Source organism: Bufo bufo, chromosome 6, assembly GCF_905171765.1.
Source record: "Bufo bufo chromosome 6, aBufBuf1.1, whole genome shotgun sequence".
NCBI lineage: Eukaryota > Metazoa > Chordata > Amphibia > Anura > Bufonidae > Bufo > Bufo bufo.
In genome coordinates this window covers 149636582-149642094 of record NC_053394.1, presented here as the reverse complement: position 1 = coordinate 149642094, position 5513 = coordinate 149636582, and positions in this window count along the sequence as shown.

Genomic DNA, 5513 nt, shown 5'->3' with positions numbered 1-5513 from the left:
GGTTTAGCCCGGTGCAGGGTCAGAGCTCTCCTCAGACTGTGAGGAGAGAAGATGAGAGGGCGGGCGTATTAGCGCTGCCTCTGTGCAGTATTCTCACGTTCCCTGTCGGGGCAGGACGTATTATTAGAGGGGTGGTCCGTGATAAAAAAAATCCCACACAAACCGTGCAATAGCTTAAAGGGGTCCTGAAGTTATAGAAGCAGTGGAGCGTGCATTTCCCAGTCACCACAGTGACAGTTACATAGAGCGCTGCCAGCCCCTGCTGTTTACCTAAAAAGCCTGGCAACTGAGAGATGGGACAACCCCTTTAACCCCATAGAGACCAGCCTGTTTTGGGCCTTACTGACCAAGCAATTCGTTTTTTCCATCATTGCCGTACACACTTTGAGAAATGAAAGGTGAGCTGTGATTGGTTGCTATGGGCAACTAAGACAGTTTTCCTGTTAGTTTTGATAAATGAGGCCCAGTGAATGGCTGCTGCGGTGACGTTCTGTATACCAGCAGGGCACAGTGTCAGTGCAGAAATATGGACCACTGCAGCCAATGACGGGCCTCATTTTGGGACCGCTGAGGTCAATGATTGGCTGCAGTGGTCACATGCCATATACCGGCACGTTCCTTGCTGCAGTATGCATACCTATCAACATTTGAATTGGCAAAATCGGGGCATATAAGCCCCGTTTTGCTTCGAACGCCCTGGACCCACCAGAAACACCTATTTGAGGGCGAGGTTTGTGTTAACCCCGCACGATTTTAGGCCGGTGTAGCACAAATTTGCCGCATTGCTGGCGGAATAGTTGCCAGTTATGTGTATGTAAAAAAAAAAAGCAGCAGCTGGAGAAAGGGCTAAGATTTTCATTTATGTTATAATATTTATAATTATGTTGGATAACCCCTTTAAATAGAGGGGGTTATGTGAACATGTCTGCAGAATAACCGGGTTCCTGGCAGCAGCTACAGTATGTGGTGCAGAAGTCTACCACAGCCTGGGCTAGAGCTGAATTATCCTGGGTCAGTATAACCAAATGTAGCCCAAAGCGGGTCAGTGTAGTTAAATGGCTGCTAGCTAAAGGAAAAACCAAAAATATTGCATACCAGGGCAATACCATAAGCAATGACACAAATCCTCCTCCGGGTCCCTACATTTAAAACAATTTGTAGTCTGTTGTATGGGAATCTTATACTGTATGTTCTCCATGGAGTGAGATAAGAGTGATGGAACACATGCAGATTCATTTCCATGTACTGGGCAGAAGGTAGAGGTTTATGTGAGCAGTTAATGGCGGTAAGTAGTAAAGAAGGTGAGGCCTGTGGAGAGGGAGGAAGGGGAGGTACAGTATCCTAGAGAGACATGGAAGTTATAATTAAAGGGGTTCTCATCAATGTCCAGCACCCCCACTGATCAGTTGTTTATTGGCTATTGTGGCAACAGAGACTATAAAGTATACGGAGCCGGAGGCAGATCGCTACATACAACATATTCCCCTTGAACTATAAGAAGCAAAATCTGGCTGGTAGAGCAAAAACACTGAATTTTAAAAAGGCCAATTTCCCTGGGTTGAGGGCAGCATTTCAGGGCATAGACTGGGAGCAGCTACTGTCACATAATAATACTGAGGATATATGGGAGAGCTTCAAATCCACATTGAGTAATTACACTAAAAAATGTATCCCTTTAGGTAACAAGTATAAAAGGCTAAAATTAAACCCCCCATGGCTTACAGCTACTGTAAAAAAAGCAATAAATGACAAAAAAGGGCATTTAAAAAATACAAATCTGAGGGGTCAGCTGTAGCCTTTAAAGTTTACAAAGGGCTTAATAAAATCTGTAAAAGGAGATAAAATCAGCAAAAATACAAAACGAACAGCAGGTGGCAAAAGGGAGCAAAACAACCCCCCCCCCCCCCAGAAAAAAATAATCTTTAAATAGATAAATGCTAAAAAACCAAGGTCTGAGCAGGTAGGTCCCCCAAATAACGATAAAGGGGCTTAGTCACTGAAGATAAGGAAAAGGCAGAGTTAGTAAATGTATTTTTTAGCTCTGTATATACAAAAGAAAGGAAGAAAGGAGCTATTATCTGTGGTGCTGGGGCTGTTAGTACATCCAGTAATATACTCAATTGGCTAACTGTAGATATGGTCCAAGATAAGTTAAATAAGGTAAATGTGAACAAGACCAGATAGATTACACCCAAGAGTTTTTAAAGAGCTCAGTTCAATCATTGCTGTGCCCCTGTTTATAATTTTTTAAGATTCTCTAGGTACTGGTACAGTGCCATGTGATTGGCGCAAGGCAAATGTGGTACCCATATCCAAAAAAGGATCTAGGTCCTCCATAGGTAATTATAGACCAGTTAGTTTAACTTCTGTTGTGGGAAAAATGTTTGAAGGACTCTTAAGGGACTATATACAGGAGTATGTGACTGTAAATAATATCATAAGTGATAACCAACGGGTTTACCAAGGACAGAAGTTGTCAGGCTAACCTGATTTGTTTTTATGAGGAGATGAGTAAAAGCCTGTCAGAGGGCGGCTGTGGATGTAGTGTTTCTGGATTTTGCAAAGGCTTTTGATACTGTCCCTCATAGACGTTTAATAGGTAAAATAAGGTCTATAGCAGGGGTACTCAACTGGCGGACCGCGGTCCAAATACGGACCGCGGCCGCCAGTTGTCCGGACCCCGGCCATCCTTCAGAGCACTGTACCGTGCAGGAGGAGTAGCTTACCGGCGCACTTCCGCCTGTCCCACAGCGCAGTGAGGCAGGGCTTCCTCCACATGTAGCGCTCCTCCTCCTGCACACTCTGGCAGCTCTGCTCAATACAGCGGCGGGACACAAGAGCTGATGATAGTTCTCAGCAGCGCAGGAGGAGTCTCTCCCTCCCCCCTGTGCTGCTGCCCCCGCCGCTGCCAATAAGAAGAGGCAGGAGGAGGAGGGGAGGGGCTGTGGCCACTTCGCCACCAACGAAGAAAACTGACCTGTAATACAAATACAGGAGGCGGGTGCCGGAATCAAATAGCCGGCACCCGACCTCTGTGACAGGGAGCTGCGATCAGCCGCAGTTAACCCTTCAGGTGCGGTACCTGAGGGGTTAATTGTAGCTGATCGCAGCCCCCTGTCACAAAGGTCGGGTGCCGGCTATTTGATTCCGGCACCCGCCTCCTGTATTTGTATAAAAAACGTTGGTGGCACAGTGCGCCCCCCCCCCCCAGTATAATAAACATTGGTGGCTCAGTGGGAAGTGCCAATGAGGGTTAAAAATAATAAAAGAAAATTTACTCACCTCCTCCGTTGATCGCGTAGCTGCCGGTCTCCTGTTCTTACTTCTTTCTTCAGGACCTGTGGTGACGTCACTGAGCTCATCACATGGCCCATTACCATGGTGATGGATCATGTGATGAGCACAGTGATGTCACCACAGGTCCTGAAGAAAGAAGTAAGAACAGGAGACCGGCAGCTACGCGATCAACTGGAGGAGGTGAGTAAATTATTTTTTTATTTTTTAACCCTCATTGGTACTGCCCACTGCGCCACCAATGTTTATTATATTGGGGGGGGCACACTGCGCCACCAATGTTTATTATATTGAGGGGGGGCGCACTGCGCCACCAATGTTTATTATACTGGGGTGATGGGGCGGCGCACTGCGCCACCAATGTTTATTATTTAGAGGGGGGGCGCACTGCGCCACCAATGTTTATTATATTGGGGGGCACACTGCGCCACCAATGTTTATTATATTGAGGGGGGGCACACTGCGCCACCAATGTTTATTATACTGGGGTGATGGGGGGGGCGCACTGCGCCACCAATGTTTATTATATTGAGGGGGGCGCACTGCGCCACCAATGTTTATTATATTGGGGTGATGGGGGGGGCGCACTGCGCCACCAATGTTTATTATATTGAGGGGGGGTGCACTGCGCCACCAATGTTTATTATACTGGGGTGATGGGGGGGGCGCACTGCGCCACCAATGTTTATTATATTGAGGGGGGCGCACTGCGCCACCAATGTTTATTATACTGGGGCGATGGGGGGGGGCGCACTGCGCCACCAATGTTTATTATATTGAGGGGGGCGCACTGCGCCACCAATGTTTATTATATTGGGGTGATGGGGGGGCGCACTGCGCCACCAATGTTTATTATATTGACCTTCTACTATGCATTCTGTATTCAGAATGCTATTATTTTCCCTTATAACCATGCTGTTATAAGGGAAAATAATACAGTAAATAGACTTTCATCCTAGGAACCATGCGTGAAAATCGCACCGCATCCGCACTTGCTTGCGATTTTCACACAGCCCTATTAACTTCTATGGGGCCTGCGTTGCGTGAAAAACGCACAACAGAGCATGCTGCGATTTTCACGCAACGCACAAGTGATGTGTGAAAATCACCGCTCATGTGCACAGCCCCATAGAAGTGAATGGGTCCGGATTTAGTGCGGGTGCATTCCGGTATTTTGAATGCCGGATCTGGCACTAATACATTCCTATGGGGAAAAATGCTGGATCCGGCATTCAGGCAAATCTTCATTTTTTTTTCGCCGGAGATAAAACCGTAGCATGCTGCGGTTTTATCTTTTGCCTGATCAGTCAAAATGACTGAACTGAAGACGTCCTGATGCATCCTGAACGGATTACTCTCCATTCAGAATGCAGGGGGATATGCCTGATCAGTTCTTTTCTGGTATAGAGCCCCTGTGACGGAACTCAGTGCCGGAAAAGAAAAACGCAAGTGTGAAAGTACCCTAAAATATTAAGTTTAAATCCCCCCTTTCCCAATTTTACATATAAAATATATAAACAATAAAAAAATAAACATATTACATAGCGCTGTCCAAACTATTAAATTATTCAAAAATATCTCCTATGCGGTGAGCATTCGCCATTTTTTAGTCACCTTGTCACCCCAAAAAATAGCATAGGACTGTTCTATTATGGGCCGAATGTTTCATAAAATGCGAAATGCACGCAGCTTTTTTTGGTGTTTTTTTTTTTTTGTTTTTTTTTTGCGCGGTATTGAGTATCGTAATACTTTTTTATGGTGACGAAAGCGAATCAAAATTTTTGTTTCAAAACAACCCTACGCCGATCTGATCGGCGTAGCGTTGTCACGATACCAAAATTTTGATTCAGTTTCGATTTGGCGACTAAAAATTTGATTTGGCTCCTAAATTTTTCAGTTCAGGAGCCAATGGCTACTAGGTATTTTTTTTAGGCTGGAGCACTGCAGGTCCCTCCTCCCCTGCAGCAGCGGCAGCACGTACGTAAGGGAGCTTCAAGCTGCTGGAGAGGGGAGGGACATCACCGCTGCCACCAATGAAATAAATGTCACATTTGGGGAGGAAGGGGGGCGTGGACAGGGCTACAGAGAGGCGGGAACACGTCACTGACTGCAGGAAAGGACTCCAGTCAGTGTCGTGTTCCCATCTCTCCTGGGCCATCTTCTTTCGGTAACCTGATTAAATAAAGTAATTAAGCCCCATCAAACCATGATAGTTTTGT